Source organism: Jaculus jaculus, chromosome 11 (assembly GCF_020740685.1).
Source record: "Jaculus jaculus isolate mJacJac1 chromosome 11, mJacJac1.mat.Y.cur, whole genome shotgun sequence".
In the NCBI taxonomy this organism is placed as follows: Eukaryota; Metazoa; Chordata; class Mammalia; order Rodentia; family Dipodidae; genus Jaculus; species Jaculus jaculus.
In genome coordinates, this window is record NC_059112.1 from 27,404,427 (window position 1) to 27,419,775 (window position 15,349).

Consider the following 15,349-nt stretch of genomic DNA (forward strand, 5'->3'; position numbering starts at 1 on the left):
CTGCAAAGCCGTAGGCGTTAGTCAGATGAAAGTGCCGACGGACGAGAGGTGGTGTAATGGCTTGAGTGTATCCCCTAAGGGTTCTTGCGTCGGCATGAATTTCTCATAGTAACGCACCGAGAGTGTGGAAACTTACTGGATGTCGTGTTTAGAGGTGATTAGGAGTAGATAAATTCATTAGGGTGGAGTCCTATTTATTGAATTCTCATGGTTTCATAAAAGAGGAAGAGAGATCAGAGAGGCAATGTGCACGTGCGCACACACACACACACACACACACACAGTCACATGTGCTGGTGCACACAATTCCTGCCTTGACACGTGATGTCCTGTACCACCCTGGAACCCTGCCAGCAAGAAGACCATCACCAGATGGGGTCTCTTGAGCTTCTAGAATGACGAGCTCAATGAACTTCTCTAAGAGTTCCCAGTCTGTCGCGCACGCGCGTACGTGTGTGCGTGCGTGCGTGCGTGTGTGTGTGTGTGTGTGTGTGTGTAACAGAAATGGGCTCATTTTGGGGGGGGCAGTGGGGAGAGAGCAAGATAAGCAGCAGCAGAGGCTCCCAGACTCAGGGGTCCATAGGGAGGCTGATCAAAGGGTCGGTGGTCAGGCCCACTTCTTAGTCACTGAGGATGGGGATGGAGGATTTGTGTTTGGTCACATTTCCTGGTGATGCTTGCTAACTATCAGATGTGAACAAGAGCATGTAGGGGAGGGAGGCAAGCTGGAACAAGTGGGCTGCGTCCCTTTTCATCTGTTCTCTTGGGGCTGTCCTGTCACGTCCTGTCCGGGCCTCCCCTCCCCAACTCTACCCTACACAGTCCATGTTCATGCTTCCCCCTGAAATCAAGGACAGCACTTCCTGTGAGTTATCTTTTTATTTGGATGAGAGAGAGAGAGGGAATGAGAATTGGTGTGCCAGGGCCTCCAGCCACTGCAATTGAACTTCAGATGTGTGTGCCATCTTGTGGGCATGTGTGACCTTGCATCCCCTGTGCATCTGGCTTACACGGGATCTAGAGAGTTGAACATGGGTCCTTAGGCTTCGCAGACAAGCGCCTTAACCACTAAGCTATTTCTTCAGTCCTCCTGTGAGTTATCTTTAACTCTCACTTGTGAACATCAGGTCACGAAACATGTGGCATCTATCCTAAGTTACCTGGCTTTCGGTTGTATTGTGCACTCATTTCCACTGTATAGTTCCTTTAACTAGAATTCTTGCAGCAGCCGGACAGTGAGACACATGCTCAGCTTTGTGATTGCCTGATGAAGTTTTATTTTGCACATAGTCTCATGAGCAGGTTGCTGTGAGGAGGGGAAGCCAGAGCTAGATGGATGTTCATGGTCCCCACATGCTGCTGGCATTATGGGAATGTGTCCTGTGCTCCGTGTTGCCAGTTGAAACAAAGTTTTATTTATTTATTTTCTAGGTAGGGTCTCACCCTAGCTCAGGCTGACCTGGAATTCACTATGTAGTCTTAGGGTGGCCTTGAACTCATGGCGATCCTCCTACCTCTGCCTCCCGAATGCTGGGATTAAAGACATGTGCCACTACGCCTGGCCACAAAGTTTTATATTTAATTTGTTTGTTTTCATTTTGTTCCACTTACTTAAAAGTGAAACCATATTATCAAATACATGCATATTATCAAATAAATGTGGCTTTTTGTTATCAGTGGGGAAGTGGGTGAGGAATCTAGGAATTTGTCAGAAACTGTGAAATAGACATATATTTGTTTATTGGTTTATTTATTTAGAGACTTGTCTCACTGTGTAGCCTATTCTAGCTTTAATCATGCAGTCCTCTGAGTTGCCTGAGGGCTATAATTACAAGTAGGTACCACTTGCATTTTGTTATATATATCTTTTTTTTAAAAAAAATTGTTATTTGACAGAGAGAATGAGGGGGAGAGTGGGGGGCAGAGAGGGAGAGAGAATGGCCACACCAGGGCCTTTAGCCACTGCAAACGAACTCCAGATGTATGCATCACCTTGTGCATCTGGCTTATGTAGGTCCTGTGGAATTGAGCTTCGAACCAGGGTCCTTAGCCATCTCTCCAGCCACTCCCCCTCCCACTTTTTTTTGAGATAGGGTCTTACTCTAGCCCAGGCTGACCTGGAATTTACTATGTAGTCTCAGGCTGGCCTCGAATTCATGAAGATCCTCCTACTTCTGCCTCCCTTGTGCTGGGATTAAAGATATGTGCCACCACGCTGGTTAGATCATCTTCTTAAGCAGCTGAATTATTTGAGTGGCTGAAAGATAAAACGAATCTGCATATAACATGCTCCCCACAGGGTTAATAGCAAGGAATTCCTTTCAGTACTGACGACATGCCGAGCCTCCTCCTCCACGCGTGCACACGGACATAACGTGGATATCCGAGATTCCTCTAAGGAGTGGAATTTTGAAGAACTCACTGGGGTTTCTGTCTCGCAGTCTAACAGGGGAACAGTAAGTTTCCAGTGTTCTCACAGCTCTTGGTAGCCGGGAGTCCACAACACAATCATGTGAATTATCCACAGTATAGAAAACAGCAGCTGGAATTTCCTGGCATTGGTGAGGTTGCAGGTGGCTCCGTGACAGACATTCCTTCCTTTTTTATGCATTTGTGCGGCATGCTGGTGGAGCCTGCATGCATTCATTACTTCCTCAGGTCTTTCCAAACTTCTTTCTATTGGTTAAAGGCAAAATGCAACAGAACAAAAGCCAAGGCCTTGGTGGTCAGTGCTTCCTGCTGGGTGGGAGAGCGAGGGGAGTGGCCCTCTGCTAGGTGACAGATCCAGCTAGCTGGGCTTTGAAAGGATTGAAACTTACTTCACACACAGATTTGCCAATAGGTGTCTTTTAAGAATTTTTGCAGGACAATCTTGTAGATATTCTATACATGTTGATATTCAGTCCTCCTTAATTTAAAAATGAAAGTTTGGGGGTTGGGGAGATGGTTCAACTGTGAAAGGTGCTTATTAGTAAAGCCTGCCAGCCTGGGTTCAATTCCCCAGCACCCACATAAAGGGAGACATGCACGTGGTATTCATTGCAGTGATAAAAGAGCCTGGCATCTCCCCCATGCACTGTTGTGGTATGTGAAATGAATGACTTTTTTTTTTTAGGGCTTCCTGTCTAGCCCAGGATGACTTGGAATTAACTATGTAGTCTCAGTGTGGCTTCAAACTTAGAGTGATCCTCCTACCTCTGTCTTACAAATTCTGGGGTTAAAGATGTATGCCACCATACCTGCTTTTTTTTTTTTTTTTTTTTTTAAGTGAATGATTTAGTTTCTGTCTTACACAACTTATGATAGAACCATGGAAATAAGCTGTGAATGTGAGTCGTCGTGGTATCGTGGAGAATGGATCTGTTATATTCACAACTACAGACTCAGTGCTGTTTGGGATCACAGGAAGGAGACTTCCTTTCTGAAGCAAGAGATGGAAAGGACTCCATGTCCTAACTCAGCATTTTAAGTGACCCTCAGAAGAGAGTGTCGTGGGCTGGATAGTGACCCTGTGCACCAGCCTGGGCAAAAATGTGGAGCTGGGAACAGAAACATCATTGCAAGAACCGGAGAGATGGCTCCACGGTTAAGGCACTTGCCTGCAAAGCCTAAGGACCAGAGTTTGATCCCCCAGGACCCACGTAAAGGCAGATGCGCAAGGTGGTGCATGCATCTGTAGTTGGTTTTCAGTGGTTAGAGGCCCTGGTGTGCTCTTTCTCTCTCACACTCTCAAATATATTAAATAAATAAGTAAAAATCTTAAAAAAAAAGAAAAGGAAGATCCTTGCAACCTGGGTGGGACAGAGGCTGCTGAACTGAAGCTATGCACTTGATTGTGCCTGCAGTGGAGAGGCTGGCTAGAGAGAGGAGGACAGGGGCTGACGGAGGCCCTCAGTCCTGCCGGGCGCTGACGCAAGAGCGCCAGACACTGAGCTGAGTGGGGCCTGAGGTGGCCACAGGGCCCTGCCCTGTCATCCAAGCAGTTGGGTTGCTTTTCCCGTGTCTTTATCTGGGGCGGGGGTGGAGAGGAGAGCTCAGAGGGGGAGCATAGCCCAGGCACAGATAATGCTTGTTTTGTCCTTTATATATCCCGGAGCTGTCTGGAGGGTCCCATGAATAATATGGTCCTTTGTGAGTAACACAGATCATCTCGGCCTAGTGTGAAATGTTTCATGCAACACAAATAAATTGCAATAGCTTTTCAGTAGTGTCAGGAGTGCTGGGGGATGAGAATCAGGGAGGCGGTTCAGCGTGGAGCATCCTGGCGACGGCGTGCCAGTCAGGTGTGCGTTCACATTAGAAGCCAGCCTGGCTATACTGTTAAACTGGCTTACCTGTGCAGCGAAGACTGCGAGACATTGTCACCGTGCCTCAGCCCCACTGTTCTTCAAGTACATATTGCTTTCTTCGCAGGGTGACAGTACTGTCAAGGCTGAGGGCCATGCCCATAAGTAAAACAACAGATCACCCCGGGGGTGGTTTATAAAGCCCTGCCCAGGTCTGCTTCTCTGCCCCTTGGTGTCTTGCAGTGTGATCCAGTAGATCTGGGAGGAGGGCATGTGGCCAATCTGAAAGGATGCTAGCGTGTGTTTGGTGCCTGCCTATTACAGGCATAGCAGGTACTCGGGCCGTGGAAGTGTGTCTGGGAGGGCTGGGAATGGGGGAAGGCTGGAAGGAGAGGGGAGCAGTGCTTTATGGAGTCACATGGTCGACGAGTTGGTCGTTTCGTGCTGCATCAGTGGTGCACCTTGAAGTATTCATGAGCAGAGACTGGACTTTGAGTCAGCGCAGCATAATAAAAACATGTGTATTTGGTTTCTGTCTTCCATCTCTGGCACAGAACTCCTAAAACCCTTGGAATTTATGATGGGATTAGAGCGTCTTCTGTTGTGTATAATGAGCCCCTTTATATAGCACTTGAGCTTTTGTTAGTGAGGTGACTCTGGGTGGGGCCTCAGATAGCGTCAGGATGGGGTTGATTATGGGAGGAACCAGCCATGTGGTGGGAGGGCGGGTGCTCTCTGGCCTTCCCCCAATCTGCGCAGTTCATTCATTGCAGCCAGGGATTGAGTTCGTCAAGCCTGCAGATTAAAGCTTGGGTAAAAGCCCTGGGGACCGTCAGGTGTTGAGCTCACGGATGTGCTGGGAGGCGGCGTGCCTGGCCCTGGAGACGCCGCCGTGCCTGCTTGTCATACCGTGCCCTTTGCCCCACGCAGCCCTTCCCCGGGGCTGCTCTGGAGCTTTGCCTTCATGGCAAATCTGTAGATATAGGACACTGCATTCCTGAGTTCTGTGACTCACGCCTGGCACATTGTTGAAACAGTGGATGGCTGTAGAAGCCCCCCAGATTTAGCCAGCTAGGCAGAAGAGGGGTCCTCCTGTGACACCGAATCTTGAATCTACGAGCCATTGCCTTTCCCAAGTGGTTAGTGTCTCTAACAGTCAGTTCCGCATTGCTGGGATGAACATCCGAGGCAGCCACAGTTAGGGGAGGAAGGGGTTTATTTTAAGCTTGCAGATCCAGGGGGAGGTTACGTCAGTGACAGAAGAAGCAACAACCAAGTAGCCAGCAACACCAAAAAGCCGCAAGTACAAGCTGGCAGTAAGCAGCGGGCCACCCCCCACCTCCATGTAAGAAAGAGGTGTAACTGCTCTCTTAGCATCAGGTCCGTCCCGATCACACCTTAAGGGTGGACTTCAGGAGTCTCATCCCCTCCCCCATGATGCCTCCTCCAGCCAATGGGCTGGAGGCCCAAGTCACAAGCTTTAACAAAACACCTGAGTCTATGGGAGACATATTTTCAAACTACCACAGTGTCAGAACTAAATTGAGTCCTGTGACACCTGCATTGGTGTTGGAGAAATGAAATGAAACAATGTCACTGGGAAGCAGAGTATTTTCGAGGTAGGGTCTTGTTCTAGTCCAGACTATGTAGTCTCAGGATGGCCTTGAACTCATGGCGATCCTCTTACCTCTGCCACCTGGGCTTAAAGGTGTGTGCCTCCACATGCAGCTCCCTTCCTTCCTTTCTTTTTGTTTATTTTTATTTATTTATTTGAGAGAGAAAGAGACAGAGAGAAAGAGTGAGAATGGGCATGCCAGGGCCTCCAGCCACTGCAAACGAACTCCAGACGCGTGCGTCCCTTTGTGCATCTGGCTAACGTGGGTCCTGGGGAATCGAGTCTTGAACTGGCGTCCTTAGGCTTCACAGGCAAGCACTTAACCGCTAAGCCATCTCTCCAGCCCCTGCATTTATTTCTGAAATCACACTTGTTTTCTAGTTCGAGAAAGGCTCAAAGGTATTAAGAAATAGTGGGAAAGAATGAGTTATCAGGCTAGCCCCTTAGTGTATATGTATCTCTATTGTGTTTTATAATATAATAAAATGGAAGTGACATCATTTTTTTTTTTTGACCCTTGTTTCTTAAGGTGTGGATCCAAGGTGTCATGGTATGGCTGCCCCGCCTCCAGTCAGTAGAAGTGATTGGTAGGTGGAACTGTGGCTTGTACCTATGGGCAGTCACCTTACTGAGGGATTCTTGGTACTGTGTTCTGGTTTACGTCTACAGTATTTAGAATTCTGTTAATTTGGAACCTGTGACATTGCCAAGATTAAACTTTTTTGGGCCTCAGTAACGGTGATTTCATACTGTGGTAGTTTGACTAGATGGCCCCCCATATATTCAGTGTTTTATTAGTTTATAGTTTGCATCTGTCGCTACCTGGCTAGAAGAGGCGTCATTGGTCCAGACTAAGGTGTGGTGGTGGATTTGCTATTCCAGTCTAAAGACATGCAAAGTGACTGAGTTCCTCCCGGAGTTCCTGAAGTGCGCTGTGTGGGATGGTTTTCAGCTTGTGGCTTCTCTCTCTGCTTAGACCTGTGAAGGCAGGCCAGCTTCTTTCTGCCGTTATGGAACTTCCCCTGGATCAGCGAGCTTCAATAAATTCCTTCTACCATAACTGTGCTGGGCTGGAAGTCCATCTCAGCGACCTGAAGCTGTCTACTACAGATATCTTTGACACAATGGTAATAAAGACTCCTACTGATTTAATTATCTGGTTAAAAAAACCCAACCCCCAGGGCCCACGCCTTTAATCCCAGCACTAGGGAGGCAGAGGTAGGAGGATCACCTTGAGTTCGAGGCCGCCCTGAGACTACATAGTGAATTCCAGGTCCGCCTGAGCTAGAGCGAGACCCTACCTCAGGGAAAAAAAAAAAAAAAAAGTCCAACCCTTCTGTTGCAGTCAAGTTCCTATCACTGCATAAAACCCTCCACCAAGAGCTGCTTGTGGGAAAAAGTGGTTTATTTTGGTTTATAGGATCAAGGGGAAGCTCCACGATGGCAGGGGAAAATGATGGCATGAGCAGAGGATACAGAGGGTGGACATCACCTCCTGGCCAACATCGGGTGGACAATAGCAACAGGAGAGTGTGCCAAACACTGGAATGGGGAAATTGGCTATAATGCCCATAAACCTGCCCCCCAAAATACTCTGCCTCCTGGAGGTATTAATTCCCAAATCTCCATCAGCTGGGAATCTGGCATTCAGAACACCTAACTTTATGGGGAACACCTGAATCAAACCACCATACCTTTTGATTATCATTAAGATATTTTAGAGAAGACAAAAAGTAGAAAAAGGAAAAAGAAACCTATAATGGGAAGGTATTAATTATCTAGTGGGTTAATTCCCCTCCCCCTGTATAGACTACTCCCTCCGCTTAAAATTATTGTGGTAATTCTGTGTATGATTAAGAGAAAGTATAAAATGTAGTTAAGATATAAAACATACTAAAAAGAAAATAAAAAAGAACTAATCTTGGCTACTAAAACATTTTGGTATCCTTTCCCTAGGCAAACTGAGGTCATATTGGCATAAAATATTGTCTGGTCTTTATTTTTTTTATCTTTCAACAAAGAGAGAGAGCGGGAGGGAGAGAATGGGTGTGCCAGGGCCTCCAGCCATTGCAAACAAACTACAGATGCGTGCGCCCCCTTGTGCATCTGGCTAACATGGGTCCTGGGGAATCGAGCCTCAAACCAGGGTCCTTAGGCTTCATAGGCAAGTGCTTAACCGCTAAGCCATCTCTCCAGCCCTTTATTTGTTTATTTATTTATTTTTAAATGTAACCTTCCTTGTCATTCAGACCATTTTGGATTAGTAAGAAATGATAAAGTCATTCTTTTCTGATAAATTGTTTCTTTGGTTTTAAAATCAAAAGGAAGGTATTTCTGAGAGGAAATTAGTCATTTTAATTCCTTAGGATTTAAATTTTGCTTCTTAAAAATAATGGCAAGAATACTTTTTTTTTTTTTTTTTTAAATTAGCACTTGAGGTCCCCAAATAGGTCAGTTGTCTTGGAGAGAATGTAACTTTGGTCTCATACTGGCCCAGGCCAACCTGGAATTGACTGTATAGTGTCAGGGTGTCCTTGAACTCTTGGCAATCTTTCTACCTCTGCCTCCTGAGTGCTGGGATTAAAGGCGTGTGCCACCACACCCGACAAGAATGTAACTTAAAAAAATATTTATTTATTTTAGAGAGAGGGAGATTGAGAGAGACTAGGCATGCCAGGGCCTTAGCCACTGCAAATGAACTCCAGATGCATGCGCTATATTGTGCATCTGGCTTACATGGGGTAATAGGGAATTGAACCTGTGTCCTCAGGCTTCACAGGCAATTGCCTTAACTGCTAAGCCATCTCTCCAGCCCTGAGAATGTAACCTTAAAAAAAGCAAACAGTTTTGTTCTTTTGAAGTTTATTTAATTGAGAGAGGGAGAGAAAGAGGCAGATAGAGAATGGGCATATCAGGGTCTCCAACCATTGCAAATGAACTCCAGATGCATGCGTCCCCTTGTGCATCTGGCTTACATGGGTCCTGGAGAATCAAACTGAGGTCCTTTGTCTTTGCAGGCGAACACACCTTAACCGCTAAGCTATCTCTTAAGCCCAAGAATGTAACTTTTAAATGTATCCTCTCTTCCCAACAATTGACTCATTAGGAAAAGCCATTTTATCATAGTAGATTTATTATTGGATTAGAGAAATAATGATCAACTGCAGATTGTCTGTGCAAGACAGTGCCTTAACTCTCTGAACACCATATTAGATAATAGATTGCATAATAGAGACCTATTTGCTAATCCCAGTTTGTGGAATTTTACTGAATGCCTAAACTGTTCAGTCTTACATTTAAGACATAACAGCACCAGGGTACAGGGTATATCTACTCTTTGCGTACTTGTGTGCTGTGTGATCCGGTGTAAGTTACATGATCTCTGTGCTGTAGTTTTCACATCTATAAAATGGGTTGCAAATGAAAGTACCTTTGTTTTAGGATTATTGTAAGGGTTAGATAAACTAATATATAAACATGCTTTGAGTAATACCTTTACAAATATGTTTCAACATTTAACTATTATTCATAGTACTTTATCTAAGTAGCTGCTCCTGGTTCTCAGAGGTTTTCTTTTTCCAAAGATTTAAAACGATTTGGATGTGTGCATACTTATGTATGTGTGTGTGAACGAGCATGTGGGCGCCATGGTGCACACGTGGAGGTCAGAAGGTAGCCTTGAGTGTTGGTCTTCTCCCAGCTCGTATGAGACAGGGTCTCTCGTAGTTTGCTGCTAGGAAGGCCTGCCTAGCTGGCCTGGGCGCTTTGGCATCATCATGTGACTGCCTTCTGTTGCCTCGGTGGCCTGGGCCCCACATCAGGCTTCACTTGCGTAGTGGGGGGCTGACTCCACTGGGGGCTTGTGGAGCCGGTTTTGCTTTTCCCTAGGTCCCCGCCTAGTCCACTCTAGCCCAGGCTCAGCTGGAACTCAGTCTGTAACCCACGCAGGCCTCAAACTCACTGCCATCCTAGTTCACCTTCCCAAGTGCTGAGATTAAAGGTGTGAGCCACCACACGCAGCTTTTTATTTTTCTTTTAAAACAGATTTATTTTTATTTATTTTTTATTTTATTTTTTTTTTAATTTTTTTTTTAGAATATTTATTCTTTTTTCTTTTATTTATTTATTTATTTATTTATTTGAGAGCAACAGACACAGAGAGAAAGACAGATAGAGGGAGAGAGAGAGAATGGGCGCGCCAGGGCTTCCAGCCTCTGCAAACGAACTCCAGACGCGTGCGCCCCCTTGTGCATCTGGCTAACGTGGGACCTGGGGAACCGAGCCTCGAACCGGGGTCCTTAGGCTTCACAGGCAAGCGCTTAACCGCTAAGCCATCTCTCCAGCCCTATTTTTATTTATTTATTAGAGACATGGCGGGGGCAGAGAATGGGCATGCCAGGCCCTCTAGCCATTGCAAACAAACTCCAGATGCATACGCCACCATGTGCATCTGGCTTACGTGGGACTTGGAGAATCGAACCTGGGTCCTGAGGCTTCTCTCCAGCACCCCCCCCCTTTTTTGGGGAACATGGTTTCTCTTTGTAGTTCCAGCAGGCCAGGGTCTTATGTAGCCCCGACTGACCTGTAACTTGGGCTCCTCCTGCCTTGGCTTCCTGAGTGCTGACATTAAAGACTTTTAACATGTTTCAACCTTTATGCGAATACTTTCATATTCATTCCCCTCCTGCCTTTTTCTGGGGTTTTCCTAATCACCTGTCTCACCCCTCCTGTGTGCTTTCGCTCTTTCTTTGGCTGTCTCCCTAGAGGCAGGAGTTTTCACTTCAGCCAGGACAGGGGCCTGAAGGTGTCCGGGTCGCTCCTGTTCACTTCCCAGCGCTCCGCTCCGATGCTCAGCAGCCCGACCCACGTGCCTGTCGCGGGGAATGCCGCCTGGCTGAACCTGTGACTAATCGGAAAGCCGTCTGTGCAGGACTTTTGTCCTTTTCTCTTGAATCATTTTCTGCTTCCTGTTCCTGGAAGGAAGAGAAGCCCGGGCTGCGGGTGATGGGCCGTGGCTCTCCCTCCTTGCCCTGCCCTCTCTGGTTCTGCCTGGCCTGTCGTGCTTTTCTGTGTGAGCAGGGCCTGGGGTTCCTTCTCCCTCACAGTAGGGCTCATGTTCTGTACCCCACATCAACACTGCCTCCTGTAGTTCACTGCCTTTTCCTGTGTGTTCGCCTTTGCATGCCTGTGTGGAGCAGCCAGCATGGACAGCTGTGACATCAGAGCGGGGCCGACTGAAGCTAACAGGGTTGCACGCTCAGTGCCACCTCTGCTGTGAGCAGCGTTTTACAGATGAGTCTGAGGCCCAGAGGAGTGCATGGATCACAGCTGGGAGGCACCTTGAGCCCAGTGCCAGCAGGAAGTCTGTTTTCTGCTTTGCCTCCCAAGGCTCAGCTTCGGCCTCCCCAGCAGCAGTCCCCGGCCAGGTCCAGGTCTCCAGCCAGCCTTTCCCCCCGAGGAGCAACTTGACTTCTCTGCTTGTGTTTTATTGCCTTTCTTTCCACGATGGATCTAGAGCACTTATCCAGCATGCATGACAGCCAGGCGTTGATTCCTCAGGACCACAAAACATAAGAAGAAAAACAAAACAAAACAAAACAGTAACACCTATTAGAATTGTGAGGATTAAAAAAAAAAATCAGCAGTGCTGGAGGAATGGCTTAGTGGTTAAGGCACTTGTCTGCAAAACCAAAGGACTCAGGTTCGATTCTCTAGGACCCACATAAGCCAGATGCACAAGATGGCACATACATCTGAAGTTCGTTTGCAGCGCCTGGAGCCCCTGGCATGCCCACTCTCTCTTGCCCACTCTCTCTTTCCTTCCCTCTTTCTCTCTCTCTGCCTCTGTCTCTTTCAAATAAATAAATAATAATACTTAAAAAAATTTAAAAAATTAGCAATTTGGGCCCCAGAGATGGCTCCAGTGGTTAAGGCACTTGCATGCAAAGCCAATAGACCCAGGTTTGATTCCCCAGAACTCACATAATGCCAGGTGCACAAAGTGGTGCATGCATCTGGCATTCATTTGTAGTGGCTGGAGGCCCTGGCATGCCCATTCTCTTTGTCTGTCTCTCTTTATCTCTCTCTACTTGCAAAAAAGAAAAATATATATATATAAGGTAATTACTGGGCACACACATTCAGTGAAGCTGAGTTGCTCTGAGCAGTTGGAGGTAAAGTAGCTGAGCGTCTCAGTAGCTCCAAAGATGGACATCAGACCCTCCACTCTCCCGTGGAGTCAGTGCCTCCCTCTGCCTTTGCTGGTGGGTGCTGGGCTGGCTCCTCTGTGACGCCTTTGCTCTGCTCCTGTGGGCCCCCCATCCCCCACCCCTCAGTTCCTCAAGCGAGTTCACACTGTATTCTGCACATTGGAAATGGCTTGGCTGACCTCCCAACTCAGGCAGGGTCTCTTGTACCCAGAAACCAGAGATCCAACTTCCTAAGGCTGGGTCCTCAACACCCTCCCCTTGCATCCCTAGAGGATTTGTTGATTCCTGCAGGAGCAGCCCCTGTTCTCCTTCCTGCCGGAAACAGGCCGTCTGGTCCTGTCTTCAGCTTCCTGTGTGACGGTTTTGTTCCAGGCGCTCTAGGGACTGTTAGTCCTTGCCTGGACTCTTGCAAGGATGGTTAGGATCACAGCTCTCCTGAAAGTTAGCAACGACCTTTTGACCCTTGGGAGAGATTACAAGCTCGGATTTAGTGTCCCCTTTGGGAACTGGCAGTTGGCTATGGAGCGGAGTCCTGTGAGCATCACATGGAGGGCCAAGTCCCCAAGCTGGGCTTGGGGTGTACTGCTGTTTGTGACCTTCCGTTGCATCGTTGCAAACTAGAACCTTCTGTTGATTAGGGGTGTCCTCATGGATGGCTGTCTTTAGAAAGAAGGGCTCCTGGGTTGCGAGGCTACTCCGTGACACCCGGTTGTCCAGTTCTGGAAACAGTCCACTTATATTTTTGGAAACAGTTGGCATTTGGCAGATGGGTGTAGTACACTGGACATTCTGTCCTACCCAAATAAGATCTCAACAAAGCTGCTTATCAAATGGACTGGAAGTGGATGCTCCACGGATGGCCTGGGAGCCCGTGGTAGGTCTGAGGAGCTGTGGCAGGACCCAGCCCTCCACTCGGCACACAGAGGTGGTGGACCTAAAATGAGCTTTTCCTTCAAGTTCTGCATTCGTGTTTGCGCGGGGTGGCCTGTTGCACTAAGGACTGAGGTTGGCAGTGTGTCTGACCTCTAATTCTTCTGCCTCCCTCATCTCTGCCATCATCACAGTGATGCCGTGTCAGGCCCTGAGTTGTTGACAAAGTGACAAAATGAGGACATCAGCAACCTCCTGGCTAATTCCTTGCCACTACGGATTCCAAGTCAAATAATGAATATGAAGGTACATTGAAAAGTATCATGTTGTTGGAGTGGGAACTTATGTAATGTGTTTCTAGTTATTGTGTGTGATGTGTCTTCCTCTTTTCCTCCCTCTCTCTCTCTCTGTCTGTCCTTCCCTCTGTTTTTTTGTTTTTAAAGGCATGAGCCACCACACCTGGCTTATTTATTTATTTATTTATTTGAGAGAGAGACAGATACAGAAATAGGCAGGTAGAGAGAGAGAGAGAGAGGACTGGCACGCCAGGTCCTCCAGCCACTGCAAATGAACTCCAGGCGCGTGTGCCCCCTTGTGCATCTGGTTTACGTGGGTCCTGGGGAGTCGAACCTGGGTCCTTTGGCTTTGCAGGCAAGTGCCTTAACTGCTAAGGCATCTTTCTAGCCCCCCTCTGGTTTTTTTCAGGTAGGGTCTCACTCTAGCCCAGGCTAGCCTAGAATTCACTATGTAGTCTCAGGGTGGCTCTGACCTCACAGAGATCCTTCTACCTCTGCCTCCCGAGTGCTGGGATTAAAGGTGTGCACCATCATGCCAAGCTTGTCCTTCTCTCTTTTGTCCCCTCCTTTCTCAAGGATTGTTTAGATGCCCTGTAATTGACATTGCTGGGATAGCTTATGTTGGTGGCGGCTGTTGCATAGTTTCCATGTGTAATTGTGAGTTAATGTGAATACTCAGGTTAATGTGAATGGGATGTTTCTGTAGATCAAAAACAGTTTATGTGGTTGAGGAGATAGCTTGGTGCATAAAGCCCTTGTCATGCAAGCATCATGACCTGAGCTTGGAGCCCCAGAACCCATGTCAAGCCGGATATGATAGTGTCTGTCTGTGGTCACAGAGCTCCTGTGCCACGATGGAGTTGGAGACAGGAGAATCTGGGATCGTGAGGACCAGTTTAGACTGGTGAGTGCTGTGGGGAGCAACGAGAGAGTCTGCCTCACACAAGGAGGAAGGTGGGGACCGACACCGGGAGTCGCATCTGTCCCGTGGCATGCGTGCCTACGTACTCACAAAGCACAAATCCCTCATGCCTGCACATGTCACACACACACAGAGATCGAAAACAAAGGTCTTCCTTTCACTTTTGCTTTTGTGATATCGTAGTGGGGCGAAATAGAGATATACCTTAGATCACTATCTTTTTCTTTGCCGTAGTTAAAATTAATATTGGGAAATTATATGTGATACTGTTTGTAAAGAATAGCATCAGAGCCCGGCGTGGTGGCGCACGCCTTTAATCCCAGCACTTGGGAGGCAGAGGTCGGAGGATCACTGAGACTACATAGTGAGTACCAGGTCAGCCTGAGCTAGAGTGAGACCGTGAAAAACCAAAAAATAAAAATAAAAAAATTAAAAAAATAAAGAAAAAAGAGAAAAGAATAGCATCAGAACAGGGCGAGGTGGGGCACATCTTTAATTCCAGCACTTGGGAAGCAGAGGTAGGAGGATCATTGTGAGTACAAGACCAGGTTGGAGTTACAGAATGAGATCCAGGTCAGCCTGGGCTAGAGTGAGACACTACCCTGAAAAAGCCAAACAACAAAAGCAAACAAACAAAAAATAAAAGAGAATGATATCAGTACACATTTCATCTTCTCACAGCTAACTTTCCGATTTTTCACTGAAGGATGATACATGCGGACTATAATGTAGCTCATACGCAAAAATGTCGTTTGGAGGCAGGTGGCCTGTCTGCCTTTGGAGAGGCACTGGGGTGGCTGCATGCCCTCCTGGGTTGCAGGCCAGCTGTGTGGTGGGTTGGTTCTGAAAGGCTTGTGCTCCAGATCAACACCAAAGACCTGGAACTGGCGAGATGGCTTCGCATGTGTGAGCGCCTGAGTTCCGATCTTCAGATCAGCTGTGTACTGGATGCCCTGGGGCCAGCATCTGTAGTCCCAGTTCGCCTTGGGCAAGAAGGGAGGCAGAGTCCAGAGAAGCCCGGAAACATCTGGGCCAGCCAGCCTGGCACATGCAGTGATGAACAACGAGGGACCCTGCCTGACGCCAGGTGGAAGGCCAGGGCTGATGCCTGAAGGTGTCCTCTGACTGCATGTGTTGACCACACATGGACA

General features: G+C 47.5%; 1 protein-coding gene across 3 annotated transcripts in view; it reads left to right on the plus strand.

The window, feature by feature from the left end:
- Rell1 (RELT like 1) overlaps window positions 1-15,349 on the plus strand; it is a 93,987-nt gene that overhangs the window by 11,402 nt on the left and 67,236 nt on the right. Inside the window, exon 1 of one of the 3 annotated variants that reach the window (XM_045130290.1) lies at window positions 2,438-2,456. The exons of the other annotated variants lie outside the window; for them this stretch is intronic. The gene's annotated coding sequence lies outside the window, so the exon portion shown is untranslated. Of the gene's footprint in view, window positions 1-2,437; window positions 2,457-15,349 lie in introns of those variants that run through there. 3 annotated transcript variants of the gene reach the window in all.